This window comes from Gymnoscopelus microlampas, assembly GCF_963454915.1.
Source record: "Gymnoscopelus microlampas genome assembly, chromosome: 11".
In the NCBI taxonomy this organism is placed as follows: domain Eukaryota; kingdom Metazoa; phylum Chordata; class Actinopteri; order Myctophiformes; family Myctophidae; genus Gymnoscopelus; species Gymnoscopelus microlampas.
In genome coordinates this window covers 40423552-40448732 of record NC_139948.1, presented here as the reverse complement: position 1 = coordinate 40448732, position 25181 = coordinate 40423552, and the positions used below count along the sequence as shown (strand labels likewise).

The 25181-nt window shown below is 44.4% G+C and overlaps 1 long non-coding RNA gene across 3 annotated transcripts in view; it reads left to right on the top strand.

Annotated features, from left to right (window-relative positions):
- LOC311055236 overlaps positions 1-25181 on the top strand; it is a 144344-nt gene that overhangs the window by 49823 nt on the left and 69340 nt on the right. For all 3 annotated transcript variants that reach the window (XR_014601773.1, XR_014601774.1, XR_014601775.1), the window contains exon 2: positions 1299-1362. This is a non-coding gene — a long non-coding RNA (uncharacterized lncRNA). The remainder of the gene's footprint in view (positions 1-1298; positions 1363-25181) is intronic.

Genomic DNA, 25181 nt, shown 5'->3' with positions numbered 1-25181 from the left:
ACAACAACTACTTTTATTTGTATTTGTATTTGTATTTATTTTGTATAATGCCCTGTTCACAGCAGTATAGAACACCCAATGACAGTACAGTACTGTAACCAGCCTATCACAGTACAGTGCTGTAACCAGCCTATCACAGTACAGTGCTGTAACCAGCCTATCATAGTACAGTACTCTAACCAGCCTATCGCAGTACAGTGCCGTAACCAGCCTATGACATCGCAGAGTCACGTGCCAAACACAGGAGCATGACTGTACCAGAAAAACCTTATGTTCCTCAGTGTTCATTCTGTTTAAAAAAAAGGAAAGACCTTTCAGTCCATTTCTACCCTCTCAGAGGATCATACTTTAACTCCGGCCCCCGTTGGAAGTGTCAAGTTCAACTCTTGTGGTATTTTAATATATTGATGGGAGCCACCCGTCCATCATCGGCGCTATTCCTGCCGCTGACCCGTGCTTGTCGAGCAGCGGCTCGGCTCGGCTGTAAAGCGGTCAACGTGTTGGAACCTGGTCCAAGCAGGGTTGTGGCTTTGAACCGTGTTCCAAGTTGTCCCCCCGTATTACATTATCGTTGCTGTTGGGGGGCAATAACCTCGTATCTCCATATTTCAACCTTTTTTTTCTCGTAAATGAATGCCCTACTTGGTCATACCACAGTGTCACGCAAAAGCTTTACAACGTGTCACGAAGACTCGCCATGCGAGCTTGTAGATCTGCTATTTTTTGTTTGTTTGAAAGTCCAGGTGAAAAGTATTAACAGGAGCTTGTGATTAAAGCATAACTACACTAGATTCAAATAGGAACACAGGTTATTTTTTCCCCCCCATTTTCTGAAAAGTAACTGGTTTTTTTGGACATACAAGGTTTCCACCCGACAGAGGAAACTATATTTCCACCACAGCTCCACTGAAAGGCACTGAGCCGAACCCAACAAGCAGAGAGGCAGGAGTTAAACATATATTGTTGCTGTCGGCGCAGAAACCTCTTATCTCCATAGTCTAACTTTTTGTGTTTTTTGGTAAATTAACGATCACACTACAGCGTCACACAAAAGCATAAAAAGTAGCAGATCTACAAGCTCGAAACGCGGCGCGAAGCGACGCGTTTCGAGCTTGTAGATCTGCTGCTTTTGATGCTTTTGATTCTGAATCCTGAAAAGTAACAGTTTTGGATATATGAGGTTTCCACTCAACCAGAGAAGGAAATGTAATACCATGCCGTTGGTGCGTAGAGTGACGTTTTTTGCCTCCCTTTTGATTTTTTTTTTTCTCTTCTCTTCTCCCCTCCCTTTTTTCCAGAGTGGAGGAATATCCCGGTTCCCGGAATGATGATGTTCCCCCTTGCTTCCCAGGGATTCTTGTGGTGAGTATATATGTTACCAGAGACATTACAAATGGCTTCGACTGGAGCTTGCGGTGTTCCAGTGTTAAAGTTTTGCCCTGTAAATCTCAGCTGTGTATACGTTATCCCCCGGCCATGTGGTCTTATTAGGGGGGAGCTTAAGCTTAACGCACCCATAAACTTAGCGACAAGCACCTGGGTTATGCCTGTTCTTTACCTTTATCTCCCTGAACTATAGGGCTGCAGCAGTTCAACCGTGCTAATCGGTTCAATCAATACTTATCATTATAATGTAATAAAGTAATCAATTAATAATCAATCAATCCCTATTTTGGCAATGTCATTAAAGCCAAAATAATTCTAAAAAAACTTTCAAAAATAGTGGAAATATCGGAAGTTGTGAGCTTGTAGATCTGATATTTTCACATATCGGATCTACAAGTTGTGAGCTTGTAGAGCTGATATTTTCACTATTTCTGCACAACACCGTCGTGCAACAAAGTATAAAACAGGGCCTAAGTGGTTCATCGATTCGTTGATGTAAACAAAAGATAGAAGAAGATTTTTTTTAAAAGGCACTCGATTCGATTAAACAAAAAAGTAATCAATAGAAGTAATCAATTGCGAAGAAAACTAAATACATAAAATAGTTGCAGCCATGTTTATCTCCAAACTCGGGCCATCATGGCCACCGTCCATGGGTTGGTGTTCAGCGTTTAGCTGTTCCTCTGGACTCTGGTTCTTGTTTCAAGCCCTCACCCCCATGCTCCACAAAATGTGTAATATAAGGACCCAAAATGGCCGTGTGCCAGAGACTTATAGTGCCGCTGTGGCTCGGGCTTATAAAACTCTATATCCTGACGCAACTCATTTCACTGTTTGGCATAATTGTCTGCCAAACGCTATTAACCATTTAAGTTGTTTTAACGTCAGCCTGAACTGCCAGTTTGGGAGCGGTTCCAAAGTCGCAGAGAGAGAAACAGAGATCATTTCTCTCATTGTTCAGCATGTGGAAGTTTGGACAAAAGTTTTCCAATAATGGTTTGGTGTGTAGTAAGGCTGCATTAAACCATTAAGACCGGGAACGCTTCTATGTCATTTTTAGATTTCTTTGGGCTATTCAAAAATAGCAGATCTACAAGCTCGTAGCGCGGCACCGAGTGCCGCGCTACGAGCTTGTAGATCTGCTATTTTTTGAAAAATCTTGAAAATTTGTACAAATCTTTGAATATATATATATTTTTAAAGCGAACATTTGTAACTCAAACCTTTGCTTCTGGGGGTCCTTGGAACAAAATATTTTTAGATGGGGGTCCGTGGCCAAATACAAAGCATATTGGGGGTCCTTGACATGAAAAAGTTTGAGAACCACTTTAGTAACATTTTGTAACAGTAACAATTGTAACATTTTTTCAAAAAACTGTTAGGATTTAGAAGACATTTTGTAGAATCGGCCTCAGGTCTTAATGAGTTAAACTCAGGTTTGGATTTGTTTTTTTTTTTTAAATTTCACCTCATGTTGTTCCTTTTCGTTATTTTTTATTTCTTTCTGCTTTAAGCTAGCCGAGGGGAGCATTTGAAAGCTATCAATGTCACGGCGAAAATGACATCCATGAAAAACTACCATTTGATTACACGAGCACATAAAACCACAAACTGTGTTTTGTGGCCACAGCCTACAGTGAACTGAATGGACTTGGCCTCCCTCTCACCTCCCCTCTCTCAACCCGCCCCCCACCGGTAACCCCCCCCAACCCCACCTCCCCCTCCACCCCATCCCACCCCTGGGACTCCCCTCCATTGGACTCAACCGGTCCACCCTCTACCAGCCAGTGTGCTCCTGTCAGCGTGTCACCCAGGGGTGATGCCCCTCTCTCAGCCCCCATCGGGGGCCCTCTTTGACTCGGCGGCGCTCTGTTTGCCCAATCATTTGGGAAGCCGGATACGGGGATGAATTGTTAACTACAGTGGGTCAGCCTGCGACCCAACCCACCCCCCCGCATCCCCTCGAATCAACCCCCCCCCCCCCGACCCACTGTTGACTCATCACCATGGCGATGGGGCAGGAATTTGTTTTCTCTCATGTGTCCGCTGCCAGCCAGCCCTCCTTAGCTCTCTACCACCACCCCCCTCTACACGCGCGCGCACACACACACACACACACACACACACACACACTGACACACACACACACACACACACACACACACACACACACACCACCAGAACAGTCTCCATCATTCGCCCCATCATCCCCTACGCCAGTGCATCTCACACTTTTTTCATGTCAAGGTCAGACCCCGAAATTAATATTTGTATTTGACCAGGGACCCCCATCTGAAAATGTTTTGTGCCAGGGACCCCCCCATACAAGATTTGTGTTGTTAATATTTAAAAAAATATTCAAAATGTTCCCTTCATTTTCAAGAGGTTTCCAAAATTAACTAATCTACACGTTTGTATTGTCAAATATCCGATTATAGGGTTTAAAGTTATTTTCATCAAGGATCCCTGGGGGGGGGGGACCCCATTTTAGGAACCACTGCCTTAGGCTACCGGGCTGCCCAATCGAAAAGTGTCAATAGAGAGTCACATGGGTGGTGGGTGGTGGTGGAGGGCGGGGCTTGTGGGAGGTGTGTCCCAACAGGGCGGGGCGGTGCTGTCAGTGTCACATGGGGCTTTGTGCCCCCGTCGCTGCCGCTCCGCTACGCTCTGCATGGGAAAGACGACCTGAAGGGGAAAATGTGTGTGATTTGTTTGGTTGGAAAGTGAGTGCAGTCATCAATGGTTTCCTGTTCCCCTCTGCGACACACACACACACACACACACACACACACACACACACACACACACACACACACACACACACACACACACACACACACACACGTACAGAAAGCGCGCACTCGGACACGCACACTCACCACCATTACTATACTTGTGAGGACATCAACATTTTAGGACAGTATTTTTTATGAATGTGATGTTTACGATTGTTTTTTAAAGCTAACCCTAAAAGCCATAAATAGCTGATCTACAAGCTTGTAAATCTATTTTGGGTGCATGACACTGGCGCACAACTAAATGTAAATCAGACTCAACCCTAACCCCTAAACTTAAACCTGTAAATGCTTAAAGGTAGGGTACCGGTAAGTGATATATATATATATAGTTTTTGTTTTTGTTAAAAAGGTTAAAGTACTATATTCTGATAGTAATCATTGCTACAGAGCGTTTGTTCGGTCAAAGGGGTCTCTCCAGCTCTTTAGTAAACAGAATATAGTACATTTTCAGGTAGGTGACAAAATTTAAGCCAATCATTCAGGAGAGAGCACTGAAAATGCATTTTATGTTTAATAAAGAGCTGGAGAGACATGGGAGACTCCTTTTACTGAACACTCTATAGCAATGAGTACTCAGAATATAGAGATATTTAACACTTATTTTAACCAAAGTAAATCACTTTTACCTTACCTTTAACTCTAACCCTAACCCCATCCTGAATTCCTAATTGTAAGGCTAACTCCTCCCAAATATATGTTTTTTTAACCATAATATAATATAAGATCCATTTCTCTTCATGTGAGGACTGGGAACAGGATCCTCAAATTGTCTTATTTCTCAAATTCTACTATACTTTGGGCATTTGGCCCTTACAATTATGGTACACACACACACACACACACACACACACACACACACACACACACACACACACACACACACACACACACACACGTGCGCACAGGTTTCCTCTCCTCTCCTCTCTCACATGTTTGTTCTCTCCAGAGAGAGGCCTTAGCTAGCTGGTGTTTGTTAGGACAGGCATATAGGCAGCTTATAGCATGTTGCAATCTGTGTATACGCGGCTGCAATCCCCCTGCAGCCATTGTGGTTTTCTCGGTTAAAATCGTTCAAGCCGTGTTTATTTTCGCAGTGCATGCGGCAGAACCTCTAAACAGAGCAGAGAGAGCAGTCCTCCTACCCCCCCCCCTATACATCATAGCACCGCCGCCGCTGTCGCCGGGCGGAAAAACTTGTATGTCCAAAACCATTCATTTTTTTAACTTTTTTTCTAGATTTTTTTTTGGGCTTTTTATGCCTTTATTGATACAGTAAGACAGTAGGCTGGGGATAGTAGGCTGGGGAAGAGAGAGACGGGGAGTGACACACAGCAAAGGTCGTCGGGATCGGGATTCGAACCTGCAACACGCTGTCAGGCTGCATTGCAGCCTCGGTGCCCGGACTGCTGCGCCAGCAGCCCGGGCCGTTGCGTTGTGAGCTTGTAGATCTGCTATTTTTACTACTTTTGTGCAACACTCTTGTTTGATGAAATAGTCTAGCGTTCATTTACGGGAAAAAAAAACAGAACGTTTCCACCCAACAGCGACGATAGGCTCACACCATTTTAACCACTTAAACCCCAGCATCCTTTTTGTGGGGATAGGCTTTCACAGGAAAATAGCAGATCGACAAGGTTGTGTGAGTTTGCATGTCGATCGGCTATTTTCAGCCAAAGCTTTCCCCACAATATACAGAAACCTGAAAATACACTAGTATAGAGCTCTGAGGGACTCCGGTCAACCAACCATATGGGGTTTAAGCGGTTAAAAGTTCCATGCTTTCACGTAACCCAGCAACAGGAGCGGCAGGGTGCATGGCGGAGAAGGGTGGGCGTGCGTGCGGTCCACACCGAGTCCCCACGTTCCCTCGTCAGTATATATTTACGGTCGGAAACAATATCCAGACACGAGCGCGGCATACAGTACGTATATATACAGTGCTTTTGTGTTAGCGCTGCGCTGCACGCTGCCCTCTGTAACCATGAGATTTATTGCTTTGTAGCTTAGCTAGCACTGAGGTAAGCCTGGCCCACACCTTCACTAAAGGTCCCATTCCCATGGCTGTCTCAACTTAATCAACAAGCTCAAGGGTGTGTGTGTGTGTATGTGTGCGTGCGTGCGCATATGTGTGTGTGCACGCACGCAAGTGTGTGTGTGTGTGTGTACGTGCGCACATAAGTGTGTCTGAGTCCGCGCACATACAGTTATTAGCTCAGGGCAGGTGAGTGTTTGCCTACCTGTCTCCCTTTATGAGGTGAGTGTTTGCACTGGGAATGCACCGCGTCCGATTTGTCATTGCCTCCCCCATTGTTCGGCTCATCCGACCATCGCCTCGAGGGTTCTGTTCCACTGTGTCCTGGCAAGCGAGAAATATGTGCTTTTCATTCTGCACTGTTTTTCTTTCTTTCCTTCTCTCTTTCTCTCTCTCCCCCCTTTTTTCCTCGGCATGTTTGCGCGTGTGTTTCTTCTGGGTGAAGATGTGTGACTTGGAAGAAAAGTGTGAGAGAGAGAGAGAGAGAGAGAGAGAGAGAGAGAGATGGGAAATGCATTTGGCTCTCAAAACAAAAGGAAAAAAGAATCGGAATCAAGAAAACGTGGAAAGTGTAATCACCCCCGAGCACTGCTATAGCACGAGGCGAATCATCGTGCTTTAGAGAAAATGTCAAATGTCACCCTCCGTTTTCCGGGGGGAATTCACAAAGGGTTTTTTGATGAGAGCTCATGCATGCAGACAGGCCTCTCTGCTTCTCATCTCAGCCGCACGCTGCAGGAACATGGAAGGTTCTCTATCACGGATCCGGGTCAGCGGGGAGGGAAAAAACACTTGTCGTCTGACTACAATTACATCAATACCATCTGAAGTGATCAGAGAGTTGTTACACAACATCTGAAATGATCTGAGGGAAAAGACCAAGTGGGGGGGAAACAGAGATACGGTGATGTCATTGAACGGCATGGCTTCCTGGCTCGGCATCTATCTAGGGAGAGCGGTGGTGGGGTCTGCGCGGTGACCCTTCGGTCTCTGGTTCAAATCCCTGACGCCGACACTCAAGATGGTTAGCAGAGACCGGGGGTCTTTTGATATTATTTTCCCCCCCGCTGGTCATTCATTGTTATCGCCGCCGGTGGGGGTACTGTATGTTTTTTATCCCTGCTTCTGGTCAGATTGAATTAAATACATGCGTTTCCCTTTTTTGGGGGAAATGTTAAGACTTGTCTGATGTGCTTAATATTTTTGTTTCATAATAACAAAACATTTCAATGTTTGACAAATAATTTATGTCAGGGGCCTTGAATTTCATGCATGGGATTTCGGGAATTGCACGTATTTTAATTTACTCTCTTAATGCGAGGGGATTCCCGCACGGATTTACGACGATTAATATAATCTGTCTAGAAGGAATGCGAGCACAAAACTCCAGTCACAAACACAATATCAAAAACTTGTGTTTGTCATGTTGCCTGCTTTAATAAGGAAATGAGGAGTGCCTGAATGGACAGAGCGTGAGTGCTGGCTATCATTCCTTACGTTAATATAATCTGTCACCGTGAATGCAGGAACGGAAGTGCTGTATCATGCTGGACCATCTTCTGTGGATCGCGCTCTCTCCCTCTCCCTCTCTACAATGAGCCCCAACGCTGTCATTGTGTTTTGGTCATTTCGTTTTTAAATAGTGGAAATAGTAGATCTACAAGATCACAACGCGTTGCATGGTGACACATTGTGATCTCGTATTTTTCCTTTATTTGTCGAAGAAGTAGGCTGGCATACTGTAGGTGGTTAGGAAAGTGTACACCCTCCTTTTTTTAAAGATTCAAACCCTGAACAGAGCTCTTCCTTGTGTGTGTGTGTGTGTGTGTGTGTGTGTGTGTGCGTGTGCGTGTGCGTGTGCGTGTGCGTGTGCATGTGTGTGTGTGTGTGTGCGTGTGCGTGTGTGTGTGTGTGTGTGTGTGTGCGGGTGTGTGTGTGTGTGTGTGTGCGGGTGCGGGTGTGGATGTGTGTGCGTTTGTGCATGTGTGTGTGCGTGGGTGGGTGGGTGTGCGTGCGTGCGTGCGTGCGTGTGTGGATGTGTGTACTTGTGTGCGTTTGTGCATGTGTGTGTGTGTGTGTGCATACGTGTGCGCAAGTTTGTGTTTTATATTTTTCTGGGATACAAATTTTCTGTTACGTAATATTTTAAATTGTATTTTTGAGAGATTTATGCAATGTCTGCAACCATTTATTTGTGTGTACGTCAATGGTTGTAGATGTCTATGCATGATAGTGCAACTGTGTGTGTGTGCGTGCGTGAGCGTGCATGTGTGTGCGCGCGCGTGTGTGCGCCTGACGTCCTGTGCCACTGTCTGGGTGGTCCTCACGGCTGGTTTGATAGTAATCCCCTGTCCCATAAATCAGTGTCCTGTGCTCGGGCCGGGGGGCTGATGCTGTATGACCAGCGAAGCGAGGGGGGCTTTGCAGCACGGGGCCCCATGCATGCGGCCGCGCTGCCCTGCCCCTCGCTGCCCTGCCCTGCCCTGCCCTGCTCCGGCCACACGTCAGCTCTCCACACCACCCTTTAAAATAACTCGCCATGCTTGAGGGCCTTTGCAAAACAGCCCTGACCCAACACACATGTGACTAACAATACAGGCTACGCTGTGACAACACAATGCTGTGTGCTTACGAGCCACAATGATGCTCCACGGCACCCATGACGTACATTACAGTGTTTCCCAACTGTTATGGTTTCGATGTCCCCCGGTCAGTCCATGCAAATAACGGTTTGTACTGGGTGCACGGCTCAACAAGACTCAATGTATAAAGCAAAGAATAACCGGCACTCCGAAGTCCTTATGGGTACCTATTAATGAAGATTAGGGCACAGGCATAGATAGATGTGGTTTGGCTGAAGCGGGTCTACTCTGTGTATGCCTGTGCCCTAATTTTCATTGAAGGGGCGTAGCCTAAGGGACCATTTGCATCATTTTGCTGGGGGTCCCCGGACCCCACTTTGAGAACCACTGACGTGCAATGTTCAGTAAACGTGTGTGCATTATAGTGTCACAAACATTTTACTTTGGCTTTTTTTTATGGTGTGGCTTTTTTATGGTGTGGTTTCCAGATGGCTGAGCCGTCTAGAAGAGGGTCTGTCTGTGTCCTTCTGTCTTTCCGTGGCTAATCTCATCACCACTGTTGTAAAATACCTGAATATTTCTCATATACTGTATGTTTTATACTTAAAATATTTAACAAAAATGTCCATTGTAATGCATGCCCCATATATGCACACACCCAGAGATTTCGCTTATTTACTGTATATAGAGACTTGACCGGTGCCCAGGCTACTCGGAAACGATGCAAGTTGGAAATTCATGCCCCACCCGGTTATGCAATAGCCATTGTACCCGTTGTACCCATCTGTGTCTTTCATGCCTAATCTGGTCGGATCGGCGGTTCTGGACTGGACAATCGGCTAATTAACTAACGCTGGGCACCGCAGTCCCTCGGGTTCATGGCGAGTTTGAAGCCGAACAGTCAGGCGGCTCTCGAGATGCGTGAATGACAGATTGACAGGCACCGTCCTACTCACATACTCATGCAGAGATTTATAGCAAGGCGTAACCAAAATGTTCCCTTACATTTATACGCTCTCAGAGTTAAATTAGCACTGAATAGTGTCCTGTGTATTAACATTCTGTACAATACAATGCAGTCTTATCTGTTCTGTGTAAAGTGGCTTCACAGACAGGCCTCTGGTTAGAATAGAGTTGATCTCAGTTCAAATGCTATGGCGCTCTGACGGAAGTGTGGAGATGAAAGCCATGTCCTGGTGCTCTGCAGGTGCTGCGGTCTCTCTATGACGGAGAAGAGAGCGAGAGAGAGAGAGGGAGAGAGAGAGAGGGGATGAAGGCCTATGTCCTGGCTGGCCAGCCAGACCCACAGGCTCTCTCTCCGCCGGGGCTTTTATCTTAGGGAGATTGGCTTCGGCTCAGCGCAGACCTGGCTCTCAGGGAGCGCGCCGCCCCAAGACCTGTGGCATTAATAAAGATAATGCTGTTTGGAATAATAACAGTCAATTCTGCCCAGTAGAGAGGAGAGAGAGGAGAACAACAGAGACAAGTGGGGATGGGGGAATACAAAAGAAGGCAAGATGAAAGCCTCCGAGGTATTCTGCACCCCTCTTTCTCTCTCTCTCTGTCTCTCTCTCTCTCTCTCTGTCTATCGTGATTGAACCCATAATACCGCGTTCGCATACAAACGCAACCCCTGAGTGCCCCCCTCCCTCCTCCCCCCCTCTCTCTCCACACCGCCGTGACCCCCGAGGTTCCATCATGCAGAAATGTAATTTGTTCTTTTGTCTGCCAGGATCACAGAGGGGGAGCGGGGTGGCTTGTCTTTCTTTCTTATTCCTCTTTTTTTTCACTCACTCTCTCGCACATTTTTTTTTTCTTTTCTCGAGTGCAATTTAGTTTGATGAGCAGGTGGTCTTTTATTGAAATCTCGCAGCACTTTTGGCTTTCAGACTCTTTCTGGCGTGTGAGGGGCTTTGAGATGGAGTCAGCCATGTAGGGCCAGGATCACTGGTGGAAAAGTAAACCGAGTACATTTACTCCCAAGTACTGTACTTGAGTCAAAGTTTCAGGCACTTTCACCTTAGTGCTGTATATCGTTGCTATCAGGGCAGAAACCTCTTGTCTCCATATTCTAACTTTTTCTGTTTTGTTTATTTTTTAAATTAAAGCCCTACTTGATCACACTATAGCGTCACATAAAAGTTGCAGATCCATAAGCCCGAAGCACGGCATGAAGCGACCGACTTTGAGCTTGTAGATCTTCTACTTTTGCTGCTCTTGAATTTGAATCCTTATAAGTAACAGTTTTGGGGCGATATCCATTTTTCAATACTTTATACTTCTTGCTCATCTCAGCAGCAAATACTGTACTTTTTACACTACTACAATTAAACAAAGTTACTTTGCAGATTTAGATTTTTATTACAAAACATACATGAAGCACTTAAAGCCCTATTTCGTACTATTTTATTTCTATTCCAATACTTTGGTACTTATGAATACTGGACTTTTACTTGTAAACAGCGTATTTCTACATTGTGGTATTGCTACTTTTTTACTTAAGTAAAAAAAACAAATGGGAGTACTTTTCCCAGCACTGTGTGTGGGGCTTTCAGATGGAGTCAGGCATGTAGGCCAGGATTAGAAGGGTGGAGGAGGAGGCGGTTCGTAAGTCGGAAACCATGCAGGGCGCGAACAGAAAGAGTTATTCTGCCAGCCACCACACCACAGCAGCCCCTCTCGGTCGGTCGCGCCCCAGATGGCTTTTGTGCCGGTCCTGGGTGGGGGGGGGGGGGGGACATGGCTGTAGAGGGACGGACGGACGCTGGTGAGCGGGGGGGACGGACGGACAGAGTCCCTCAGGCTTGACGTTGAGTCCCCCGGCCCCAGCAGGTAAAGCGCCGTGGGGGTCCCCCAGCAAGCAAGCAGAGAGGCCCCGCAAGAGAAGAGAAGAGAAGGCCAATAATAGTTGCCGTCTCGGCACTTTTCCACCTTGGATAAGAACAAGTGGAGTGAAGCATAATAGCTGGATTAGAGTGAGGAGGTGGGAGGCAACGCTTTGCTTGAGCACAGGCGTGCACACGCAGGTGCATGAGAATGTACGTGCACACGAATGAACACGCATACATACACACAGACGCACGCACGCACAGAAACATCCCCTCCCTCCATTCTTCATAGAATTGGGGCTCAAACTGGCCCTAGTAAGATGTAGTGAACCACTCTGTCTGATGTCATATTCACTACAAAAGAGTGGACTTTTTTAACTGTGGCCTTTTCTGCTGTTTCGCATACTTTTCTGCACGGCTAAACGTATAATCTGCACGGTAAAAAAAAATCGGCATTGTTCATTTTATCTCTGAGAGTGTACAGATGGAACCAAATGGACTGGGTCCTGTATATAAGGGTCCATTTAGTTCCATTTCATTTGGTATTTTTTAGCAGCCGACGCTGATCAGATTGTTTAACCACTTAAATCCCATATGGGTAACTGGAGTCCCTCAAGCGGCCCTGGTACCGAGCGCAAGGCTTTGGATCCGCCCTTCAAGACCTTCGATAGGGCTCCTCCAGTCTACTATGGCATAGACCCAATGGACCCAATTTTATACTTCCGGCAGACTTCCGTGTGCTTCAAACGCCACTGAGCAACTTTAATTGAAATTAATAGCTGGGGGGGGGGGGCGGGGGGGCAGTCCGCCCTCTAGATATATTATAACTCTATGGGTTTAAGTGGTTAATTGTGTGACAGCTGTGAAAATAGCTCATCTACAAGCTTGCATTGAGTGAAAACAGAAGGAGGCTTGGTATAGTGCCCATGCATGGGGGACTCCGGTCAAGTGAGTGAATTGGGTTTACAATTTACTAAGCAAGGTAAAAACATGCATTAAATGCATAGAGACAGAGTAGTACCTCAGTAATCTAGGCTCATACAATAGATAAACCAATATAGCATCAGTCTAAAAACAGTATAATATAGAAACGGGGTCAGGTGACACCCAGGGGTCCCCGAGTGGGTTCCAGGGGGTCCCCAGCAAAAATGAGCTAATATAGCATCACATTTTTGTTTAACTACAGCACTAACCCTACTGTATTTTATGCCTTATTTTAACTGCTTAAAAATGTCACCATTCTTTTATGGGAGTCGCTGCTGGCACTCAATATTTTCAGATGGGGGTGTCCACAGCCAAATACATATCGTCTCTGTCGGGTGGAAACCTCTTATGTCCAAAACTGTTACTTTTTTCAAAAAGTAGCAGATCGCCAAGCTCGAAACGCGTCGCTTCACGCCGCATTTCGAGCTTGCGTATCTGCTACTTTTCATGCTTTTGTGTGACGCTGTAGTGTGATCAAGTAGGGTGTTAATTAACACATCGTCTGCCAAACACAGTCTGAACTGTGTTTTCACAGAGTAGCGATTCGGTGCCGAACACGGTCTGAACCGTGTTTTCAGTATTTATTTTATTTTCGTTTTTTTCCACACGGGAGGGGCTCGAGCAGCTCTGGAATCACCCATGGTGATTCTGAGAAGGAAAGGACAGATGGATCACCGTGCCAAAAAACATGGCTCCCATCCGCTTACGTTCTATCTCCGTCTCTAAAACCCCTATAACTCCGAAACTTTTTACGCTGGGGAAAACGACTCATTTTGTATGCACGATCGCTCTGCCATTGTTACTCGTGTGAGAGATGTTATCGTTCCAGGCGTTAGCCAGGACCATCGTGCAAAATGAACGCATGCTTTGTTTCACATGGATTTCTCGTCTTTGAGTCTACAGCTTAAACAGCGCCGCACAGCTTAACGGTGAGATTTCTGGCACAGAACGTTAAGTTAAAAAACGCAAAAAGTTTGAATATGGGGATACTGTAAGAGGTTTCTGCCCGACAGCAACAACATCCATTTGGGGGGGGGTCTTTGACATGAAAATGTGTGAGAACAACTAGCCATAGGGAGCAGCAGGGAGCAGTGAATGAGCTAAATGACTTCAGACACGGCCGTTCTCAGAGTTGCCTCGACTGGGATCAATTCGAGAAACCAGGGTGTAAAGCTCTAAATCAAAGCAAGCAGCAGAGATGTTGTGCTGCCTTCCCCACACTGGGGTTTGTCCTCCCCCAGCGTTTTGTCATGGAGGTTTTCAACAAGTTGCTGCTTCCACTTCTTGGACCGATAAACAGTGAGGATTGCATCCAGACCCTTGGTTGGGTTCAGGCTGGATGGAGCCCCCGGGGCCGTGCAACAACCACGCACCCCGGGAATGCAAGTCATTTGTTTATTATTGGTCATGTTCGGAGCCAGACCCATATATCAGTTCAGCCCATACTGTGTGTGTATGTATGTACTGTATGTATGTGTATGTATATGTATGACGGTGTGTGTGTGTGTGTGTGTGTGTGTGTGTGTGTGTGTGTGTGTGTGTGTGTGTGTGTGTGTGTGTGTGTGTGTGTGTGTGTGTGTGTGTGTGTGTGTGTGTGTGTGTGTGTGTGTGTGTGTGTGTGTGTATGTATGTATATATGTGTATATATATATATGTATCGCCCGTTCTTTGACTTCTCTGACGACATTCTTATTGCCGGTTATGCATCCCATGTGTCCCGATTTTTTTTTAACCCCTTCCAACCTTTTTCTTTGCTTTCAGCTTGTAGCTTGTTTTCTTTTTAATAAGGCTAAGTGGTTAACTAAAATAAGGTTCAGTCTTTTTTTTTTTAAATTGTTTGCTTTTAAGTTTAATTTTCTCAAATAGAAACTAATCAAATATACGTTTTATTTATTCATTATTGATTGACTTTTTGACTGAGGGCCATAATCGTTGGTGTAGGAGGCCTCTAACCTTGCGTCACCAGACTTTCCACCTCGGAGGAAAGCCTGGTATTCGCTAAAACTAGCCGTATGATCCGGTTTAGAAAAAAGGAAAAAAAGAATCGCGGTTCCGGTGGTTGCTTCCGGTTGGCGTCGCATTGTTTTTGTTCCCCACATGATGCCAATCAACTCGTTTAGTCTCGCTAGTCGTGCTACGAGTTAGAATAAAAGATGGAAATACCAAACGACTATTTCACCAAAAGAAACAAAACGATTATACCAAACTAAACAAGTTTTAAACTAGGGGAATCATTTTGGAGGTACACGGCGCCCGTGGTTCCGGTCGTTGGTTCTCGCCACCTGACGATGTAATGATGGCGTAAAGTTATTTCCGCTCTGACCGGATCAGAAACCCAAAAATGGTATTGATCCCAGGCTAGGAGGACTTTTAAATCTGGAGCGGCATTGGACCCAAAAATCTGGCATGGCTCAGGCTCTAATGTTAAGTCATTTGTTTATTATTGGTGATGTTTGGCCGGTCCTAATCCCTGGCTGGATTACACCCTGACGTTGCTCACCCTCCCCACCTTTTTCCACCGGCACAGACCCTGAGATTTCGTCGCTGTCGAGGCAGAAACCTCTTTCATCCATTCTCCATGTTTTAACCTTTTGTGTTGTGTTTTTTCGTAAATTAACGCCCTACTTGATCATACTACAGTGTCACACAAAAGCATCAAAAGTATCAGATCGACGAGCTCGAAACGCGACGCGAATGAATCCTAAAAAAGTAATAGTTTTGGACATACTGTATGAGTTTTCCACCCGACGGAGACGATTTACATTAGGATTAGTGGGTTTGGTCTGAACACTGTTTGATGCACACAAACACACACACACACACACACACACACACACACACACACACACACACACACACACACACACACACACACACACACACACACACATGGTATGTGTGTGTCTGTGTTTGCATGTCTTTTTGTTTTACTGTCGTTGTGGGGGCCCACAAGTCCCCATAAGGACAGTAAAATCATACACTTTGTGGGGACCCTTTTCTGGTCCCTCTTAGGAAAAGAGTTGAGTTTTATGGTTATGAAAGATTTTTTAATTGGGTTTTACAATTACTAAACTATTCAGGGTGTGGCTATACAGTTATGATTCAGGATAATGTTGTATATAAAGTTTAATAGTTTAGGATAGTTTGAGCCAGCAGGTAAAGTAAAAATGTGAAATATTTATGTGAAATATTTTGTTTGACTTCCCCACAAAGTACATGTGAAATGTGAAAGTGTGTGTGTGTGTGTGTGTGTGTGTGTGTGTGTGTGTGTGTGTGTGTGTGTGTGTGTGTGTGTGTGTGTGTGTGTGTGTGTGTGTGTGTGTGTGTGTGTGTGTGTGTGTGTGTGTGTGTGTGTGTGTGTGTGTGTGTGTTATCTATGCTTACTGTAGTTGCACCCCAGTGTCGATACCGGCACGCAACTAGGGATAAAACTTGTGATGTCCTCACAAGCATAATAGTATAGTGTGTGTGTGTGTGTGCTATTCACATGTGTCATCTAAAGATGTTTACAATCAAGAGAGTTTTTTCAGATATACCCCCTGTAACTCCATTGCATGTAGCGTTATGATCAGTGTGTTAAGAGGAAAACTCCATGACGGTGGATCATATTTTACATATTGCCCGGGCATCATCTTCCTCCGTGGTGTGTGTGTGTGTGTGTGTGTGTGTGTGTGTGTGTGCGTGTGTGTGTGCGTGTGTTTGTATTACTATACTTGTGAGGGCCAGAGATTTCCAATGCACAAGTATAGTAGAATTCAACAAGAGAACCGGTTGTTTAATGGTTATAACTGATTTTTTTTTTTTAGAGATTAAGAAATCCGGAAAAGATTGAGATTAGGGTTGGGATTAGACATTAGAAGTTAAGGTTTAGTTATTTTGGTTAGAGAGGGTTAACCCTATTTTATACTTAGTTGTGTGGCAATGTCAATTGACTATATTCACACAGCGGCCATTTTGCTCTCACGTCATATTCGCGGATTGGGAAGAAATGCCACCCCAAGGTTAATTTCATTATCCTAATAGCAATGGCCGCCGTGTGAATATGGTGAATAGCCAACGGCAACGCGTTGTGAGCTTGTAGATCTGCTAGTTTTCGGCTAGTTTTTTCTTCCAGCTATTTTCAGGTATTTTCAATGCGGTCCTAAAATTTGGACATCCTCACAAGTATAGTATAAAGCAACCCTGTTTGTGTGTGTGACTGTGTGTGTGCATGTGCATGTGCATGTGCGTGCGCGTGCGTACACTGCGAATACGGCTAGAGGCGTGTTGGGACATCATGGAAGTGGAACAGTCTTCCAGCGCCTGTAGGAACAGCAACTAATCAAAGCCACGGCCTGTCAGCTGTGTGGCGTAACCGTGTGGATGTGGAAACTGCACTGATGTCATGAGAGAGTGGTTAAAGGGGGCGGGGCTTCCATCCATTCCCCCCCACATTTCGTTTTTTAGTGAAAGTGCCGAGAGGGTGACTGACCTGTAGCACGACAAACAGCCATGCTGGTTGTTCTGCTCACACTGTTACTTTTGAAGAACAATGGTTCTCAAACTTAAAAATGTCAAGGTCTCCCCTTCAAGGCCTCCCCTTCAAGGTCTCCCCTTCACTCTGACAGTACTGTCAGAGTTACAGATTTGTAAGGGTCAAGTGGACCCCCCCCCCAAGGAACCGCGACTTTGAGAACCACTGACTTATGTGTCTTTACCTGTACTTTTTTGTCTTATTTTTAAACATTATTATTTTTTAATCTTATCTAAATTGGGGCCAAATTTTGTGTGATAGGATGTTTTTTTTTTTACATTGACCACTCAAACCCTAGTAGCATCCCTATTCTGAGGGGAACATTAGCCAAAAATAGCCTATCTACGAGCCTATTCTGAGGGGAACATTAGCCAAAAAATAGCCGATCTACAAGCTCACAACGCCTCGCAGCGCGAGGCGTTGTGAGCTTGTAGATCGGCTATTTTTTGGCAAAGAGGTATAGGTGTAGAGGGAAAAAAGAGCAGACCAAGTAAACAAAATAAGTTTAATCTTTCAGATTAATCTGAAACTCACTATATATACAAATATGTAGTGGGGGTCCTGCTTCATCTCTCTCTCAGCTAAGTTAAGCAGCTTCAGATCGACCTTAAAGGAACCCATCCCTGCTCGGCGCTCGTTTCCAGATCTGTTTCTAGTTTCCAAACATGGCCCGCAAACATGCTCGTCAAAAAATGCATCCACGTCGTGTGTGTGCATTCAGCCAACATGCACGGATGCACACGGTGACAAGAGTTACTATACTACTAAAGTGCACGTGCTTGCATCTGCAAATGCGAAAGCATCAACACACACACACACACACACACACACACACACACACACACACACACACACACACACACACACACACACACACACACACACACACACACAGTCGCGCAGATATGCACTCAGCGCAGGGCAGTAAAAGTGACAGACGTATAGCGTATAATTATCTGTGTTTATGTGTGTGGGCTATGGGGTCGTGGGGGTTGAGGGGGAACCACTTATAGCTGTTTGGAATACTTGACCTTAGCCCGTCTCGGAGATAATCTGATCCCAGCCCCGGCTCGTAGTTTGGGACGTGATCTGTGGGTTCAGGACTCGATCGGTCATATCGTCGCTGTCAGGGCAGAAACCTCCTATCTCCATTATATTCTAACTTGTTTTTTGTTCTTTTGTAAATAAATGCCTTACTTGATTATGTTACAGCGTCACTCAAAATCACTCATCACTCATTTAAAGTAGCAGATCCACAAACTCCAAATGCGGCGCGAAGCGACACGCTTGTCGATCTGCTACTTTTGAATTTCGATCCTGAAAAGTAACAGTTTTGGACGTATGGTCTTGTATGGTGGTCCCTGGCACAAAATATTTTCAGATTGGGGCTGATGGCCTAGTGGTTAAGGTGCATACCACATCATAGGGACTATCTTGGGCAAAGCCTTACCCATACCCGCTATCCGTGAATTACGCACAAGAGCTGGCAGGCACTGTCCCTAAGCGGTATCTTACGGCCGCACTACCCACTATACCAGAGCCGCCGCTACGGTAGTGCGAACGGTCGCGGTCGCACAGGGCCTCGCACTTGGGGGCCCTCGCGCCAGGCAGGGTTTTCTTTATTTTTTTCATATATATATATATGTATATTTTCAATAAATATATAAAAGTGAACAGAATCACGTTTATTAAGATTAACATGTAAAAAGTATGTTTGTTGTATTTTGTTTAAAAATACAATGTGAAATTCATAGTAGCTTACAATTTAATTCATTGGGAGTTTATTTTTGTTTTGTTAAGAAGAGCTAAACCAGCAGAATTTAATATGGGGTTAACATGACACCCGACTTAATGTTTTGAGGGCAAAAGTAATAATAAATGAATCTTAAAAAACGCAAAAAAACACACACAAAAATGCGCGTACTCCCGCTGCCCTCGCACAGGGCCTCGCATTTCTCCCAGACGCCTCGGCACTGTACATTATGCCGACTTCATTATTTGCGCCTGGAGGTGTGCCTGTGGGCGTGTTGTTGTGCTTTCTCTAAAATGTTCCTATAATCAGCAGAAGTGAGAGTGTAAATTCCTCGTGTCAATTGTGTTTATATAAGATGATAGTCTATTCAAAGAAGACCATTTGTGCCGCGCGATGCCATTCGCTCCAAATCACACACTTACATTACTGCTCCATTGCGTAGGAAATAAAGAACGGATTAAAATAATATAACATTCTCTATAATCAGTGCGGCCGCTGAGATCACTTCGGAATTAAGTGATTTTGAATGTGATCGTCATTAAAATTTTACTGTAATCCACAAAAGCGTGACTGTTAATTCCTTGTGTCAATAAATTGCGTTTTTATCAGCAGTTGCCAGTTAAGCTTATCAAAGACCAATACAATGTCGTTTGATCTGCGTTTGAACACCAGACCATTCAGTTAAATTAATCCAGAACACAAGCAGATTGCTGTCATTTAAAGGTTGTCTATAACCAGCAATGTGTGAGTGATAATTCCGTGTATCAATTATACATTTATTCCATGGCAACGTCGCTCTTCCATGGGCAGAGAGGGAGATAGCGTAAGATTGCATTGGGGATAATGGCTTGTGCGGTCTTCTCTTAAAGGCAATGGCATCTGGCACTGTGATTGGTTTTATTATTGTAACGCCCAAACCACACCTATGCATAATGTAACGGGTAGTGCCGGTGTTTTAGGGATAAGGCTGGTGTCCGAAGATGGCAACTTTTGCACCGTGCACAATGCTAATTCCCCAAATAGTGGGTTTAGCCACTTTTGGCTAAGATGGACTCTAATCCTCTCTCCCTGTTTCCTGTCTCTCTCTGTACTGTGTGCTATCAATAAAGGCAGAAAAGCCTTACATTTGTTTTCTTTATATATACTGGTGTACAATATATTCAGATGGAGGTCCACAGCCAAATACATATACATTTGGGGGTCCTTTTTTTAACCACTTTTTAACCACTGTGAATGACGTATCGAACCCTCAACCCCCCTTACCGTCTTATGTTCGCTTTTTCGCAGATCAACAAGCTCACAACGTTGTCGCGCTGCAACGCATTGTGAGCTTGTCGATCGGCTGTTTTCAGGAAAACTTTCCCCACAATAACATGTTGCCATACTGTATAGCAACATTATTATTTAAAAAGAAATTTAATAAGAAATTCAAGTTTTTCAGAAATCTTTTAGGTTTAGAAGGCGTTCGGCTTCAGGTCTACGTAAATGGGTAGAAAAAAAGTGAGAGTTTATTATTTATTTTTTGGTTACTTTCCGCACATGGAGGGCTCGGCCAGCTGAGTCACAGCTGAGCTTGATGGGGTGCTGCTGTTTTAATTGGCTAGTTGTTCACTAAAGGGCTGATATGCTCCACTATGCATATCTGCCCCGCGAGTGAGTGTCCACTGCCCCTGTTTGCCTTTCTTTAAAAGTGTTGTTTAATTGGCTGCACAGTCACAGTCCTGTGACTTTTTAACCACCCCTCCAGGGGTACCTGAATGCTCCCGTTTGCCCCTTAAGCCACAGGTGGTGGTGAACCTCCAACATATTTCCGCGAGCAGGGCGAGCCGAGCCGAGCCGTTCCCTGAAACCAGTGGTTCCCGTAACTGGGGCAAATTATTTTTGGGGGTCCGCCCAGATGATTATTTTAATGTGCAACATTGTTTTCTCACTCGACAGTAAACAAACCAACATACAGTATACGTGTATACAGAGTACCTGCACATTTCTAAAGTTACAATTGAATGACTTTTAAGACCTTTTTTAATACCATATTGGCCAAATTGTCAAATATTCCGTAAGAAAGAGGCAAACGTTGTGAAAATAGCCGATCCACAAGCTCGCAACGCCTCGCATCTGCGAGGCGTTGCGCGCTTGTGGATCGGCTATTTTCACAATGTTTATCTGTGGAACCGAGTCAAGCTAAATGTAATGCCTACAAATATTTCCAAGTGCTTGTCAGGATGAGGGGTCCGCAGTTCAAATATCATTATTTTGAGGGGTCGCGGCCTGAAAAAGGTTGGGAACCCTCTCCCTAAACCGCGGTAAAACTATAACCTGATTTATAACCTTTCATGTTGCCTTATCTTCATCTTTTTTTCCCATCTTTCTCTACCTCTCTCTGTGTCCGTCTTTAAAACCCCGAGCTTTGAAGTCCCCCCCCGCCCCCCCTCCACTATATACAGCCCCTGAAAAGTCAGATCCGCTCCGTTTCAACACCTTTTCATATGCCTTTTACCTTTGTGGCGTTTTGTGGGCTATAGTTCTGTCAGCGTCGGGTCGGGGGGACGCACCCGGGGCCTGTCATGTCACTGTGGCACCGACGATGAGAGGCCCCCCCCGAGTCTTGGGGGGGGGGGGGGGGGGGGGAGGACCTGCGGCCCGGCCCTCAGTGGGATATAGGTCTGGGGGCCCCGCGGCTTCTCACCCGCGCTCCAGTCACCTCCGACGGGGCCCTGCGTCAGCAGTTATTTCATTTCTGAAGGACCTGACAGCGCTGTGTGATCCCACCATGGGGTATATGGGCTGTGGCTCCGCCTGCACTACTGCTAATCCCCTTCCCTTTTTAAACCACAATGGGAAACATGTGCTTGCTCTGTGTAGGGTAAAAAAGGCCCACCATGGGAGAGTCTGTTTACCTCTAAAGCTAACATCTCCACCGGCTCCTGTGAGCCGCTCTCTCCTGTGTTATACGCTGCCCTACCTTGTTGTTTGGGACCTGAACAAGACACACACCATCCAGGAGATTGCGTTGGTGACAAATTATCTGTTGTGTGTGTGTGTGTGTGTGTGTGTGTGTGTGTGTGTGTGTGTGTGTCAAACGCGATTATAAAACAGGAGTTAACAGGGTTTTGCTGCTCTGTGTAATCGTCTCTGCTACCTTCTCACCTCGTAAAAATGTTAACGCGCAACGTGAGGTTTTTCCACATTATCTGCCAGCGCTGCGTCTTAATTTGTTAGTGCTTTTTAACCACTTAAGCCCTATACTTCGCTGTACGACCGTTGGCGCTAATAGCCGATTTACAAGCTCACAAGGCGTTGCGATGAGACGCGCTGTGAGCTTGTAGGTCGGCTATTTTCGGAGGAAACAATGTTTGTGAAACGTTTTTTCTTTTTTTTCTTTTTTTTTTAGAACTTTTTATTTTGTTTTACAGGAGAAAAAGAACAGGTACAGACACCAAAAAAACACATTGATTGATAGTCAAAAACAATACAATTGTATACCTGTTTGCTACCACTGGCTAAGTCACAAAAAGGCAAAAGCTCAATGACGACACCGATCCAACACATAAACACGCATATGTTTTATACTGACTAACACAAAGAATACACATACAAGTTTGCTATGTACCCCCTACTAACTGTATCTCTGCCAGCTGAATGGCTGCACCCCTCCTTGCCTCGTCTTAGATCCCTAACGCTGCACCCCGGCACCAACCACCATTGAAAAAGGGGGAAATAATAAAAAATAATAATAATAATAGTAACAGAATATAATTAAAACTAAATTTGTAAATTAGCAATAAATTATATATATATTTTTTTTTTACTTTTTGAAAAGACAATTTGAAAGTGGTTAACAGCCACTTTCTCTGATTTGATTATCCCCCATCTTTTCCACACCTCCCTGAGCTATGGGGTCAGGCTATGACACTGATAATTGCTCTTCCTCACTCCTCAATGAGAGGATTAAGGGGGAGAGGAGAAAAAAATGCTGGGAAGGGCTTGTCAAAGCCATCTCTCCAAAAAAAAAACACCCTAATCCAGCATGTCAGATGTTTCCAGATGTGGGGGAATATGTCCCTATAGTCTCCCTAAATGCCCCGACGAACGGAAGCCTAAAGACGTCCCCGCTGTTGTCCCCCATGTCCTCCTTAAGTTGTCATCTACAGTGTTTAATGACAAAATGTTTGTTTTCGGTTGTATGGCAGGGTGACGTAAGGGAGAGAGACACAGAGACACACAGAGAGAGAGAGAGAGAGACAGAGAGAGCGAGACAGTAGGACTGTGTAGAAAATGAACCAGTGGCTGTACACCAGTGGTGGAAGAAGTACTCTACGATGTTCTTACTTGAGTAAAAGTAGCGATACCACAATGTTGAAATATTCTGTTACAAGTAAAAGGCCTGTATAAAAAATGTGAAAAGTATAAAAGTAATTGCATCAAAATGTACTTGAAAGTACTACATTTTGTCTTCTAACAAGCTCACAACGTGTTGTGGTGCGATGGGTTAAAGCTGCACTATGTAACTTTCCTCTTCTACCACGGATTTGAACCCGGTTTCCTGCACAAGTGCTGACATTTTTACCATTGAGCTAATAGAGCCAGCCTGCTCAGGGGATAAAATTAATCTTGACCACCAGGTCCAAATTTGTGTCAGATCCTGGGTCTAGGTGAGACATGACCTTTGACACAATCTAAATGTCTCAATAGAAGAGCAGGGAGACAAAATACAACCACCCCAAATGAGTTATATTGTATTAACATACTCTACCATACAGATTGGACAAAATTACATTTTATTCATAAAAAAAAGGTTGTATACAGTAGTGCCGCTTTAATGTATATTTATATTGTATGTTTTAATAATAATGTAAATCTACAAAAGTTACTAAAGCTCAATTAGGTGGAGTAAAAAAGTGCAACATTTTCCTCTGGAAAAATAGATAATAAAGATAAGATAATAAATAGCTCAAGTAAAGTAAAAGTACCTCCAAATTGTACAGTTTGATTTTGAGTACTTAATTAGTCAGAAATGTAAACAGCACGAGGTACAGTCAGACATTAAGGCGAAAAGAGGATAACACAAAAAATTCCTAGGGGGTTCCATTGTGGTCCTATGTATTCAATTCATCAACATAAGCATAACAGATTAACACAGTAATACATGTCATCAACAAATACAAACGATATTATGTACAAAGAAGAAGCTGGGAAATTGCATTGACCTCCCCTTATGTGGTCTCCTGATAGATGGTTCTCCAGGCCAATTTTGAAAGAAACCAGTGTTTCACATCCTTTTAATGGACGGTATACTCGAGTAAATGTACTGTACGTTACTTCTGCGCCGCTGTGCAGCAGCAGTAGGACTTTGTAGAAACAGGAACCAGCTGGCGGCGTGCCAGCATGGCGGACAGGAAATGCTCTCCAGATGAAGACGCTGTGTCATGGTTTTATTTGGTGGGGAGTGTGAGGAAGTCACCGCAGGCCTGATTGTAGCGTGTGGCTCGTATCGACATCAAGAGGAGCAGCAGCACAAATAATTGTTGAATCGTAATTATAGGCTATATAACGTACCATCATAAATTTAAAGAAACCCCGGATGGAAGAAAAATGTCACAATAAATAATATCTGGAGGGTTCATTTAAGTCGGAGAGAGTTAACACTTCTTCTGGGTTCTGTTATCCCTCCGGATGTATGCTGTCACTGTGTATGTAACCTTTCTATCGTCTCTGTCATGTGGAAACCTCATGTCAAAAACTGTTACTTTTCAGGAGTGGTGCAAAAAGGACTCACATTTTGTACTAAAGACCAAAGGCGATTCTTTAAAATAAATCTAAATCTCAACAGTTTTTTGAAAAAAATCTGGAAAATATTTTTTCAAGATTTTTCAAAAATAGCAGATCTACAAGCTCGTAGCGAGGCACTCGGTGCCGCGCTATGAGCTTGTAGATCTGCTATTTTTGAATAGCCCAAAGAAATCTTAAAATGAGACGCAGATGCGTCCCCGGTCTTAATGGGTTAAGTAAATGTAGTGCAATGTAGAAATACTCTTTTACAAGTAAAAGTCCAGAATTCAAACTTTACTTGAGTAAAAGTACAAAAGTGTTGACATCAAAATATACTTCAGTACCAAAATTAAAAGTACTCAAATGTTTGAAAATAGTAGATCTACAAGATCACAACACGTCTGCTTGTAGATCTGCTATTTTCAGATAGCCTATGTATAAAATAAGGCTAAAGGGGTTAATGTATGTTTTGTAATATAATAACTTATGTCTGCAAAGTACAATATTTACCTCTTAGATGTAGTGGAGTAGAAGTA